The sequence below is a fragment of the Nematolebias whitei genome, chromosome 22, assembly GCF_014905685.2.
Source record: "Nematolebias whitei isolate Nwh7 chromosome 22, NemWhi1, whole genome shotgun sequence".
NCBI lineage: Eukaryota > Metazoa > Chordata > Actinopteri > Cyprinodontiformes > Rivulidae > Nematolebias > Nematolebias whitei.
The window spans coordinates 25,943,440-25,943,668 of NC_056519.1; the positions used below are offsets into that span (position 1 = coordinate 25,943,440).

Sequence of the window (229 nt, forward strand, 5' to 3'; positions counted from 1 at the left end):
AGTAAAAGTACATAGTGTACTGTATCCATGACCTTAGTAAAAGTACACAGTATACTGCATACATGACCTTAGTAAAAGTACACAGTATACTGCATACATGACCTTAGTAAAAGTACACAGTATGCTGCATACATGACCTTAGTAAAAGTACACAGTATACAGCATACATGACCTTAGTAAAAGTACACAGTATACAGCATACATGACCTTAGTAAAAGTACACAGTATA

At 34.1% G+C, this 229-nt stretch overlaps 1 protein-coding gene across 1 annotated transcript in view; it reads right to left on the bottom strand.

Moving 5' to 3' along the window:
- The window catches only part of LOC119428564 (myotubularin-related protein 5-like), a 39,331-nt gene that overhangs the window by 37,126 nt on the left and 1,976 nt on the right, over window positions 1-229 (bottom strand). The gene's annotated exons all lie outside the window — the stretch shown is intronic.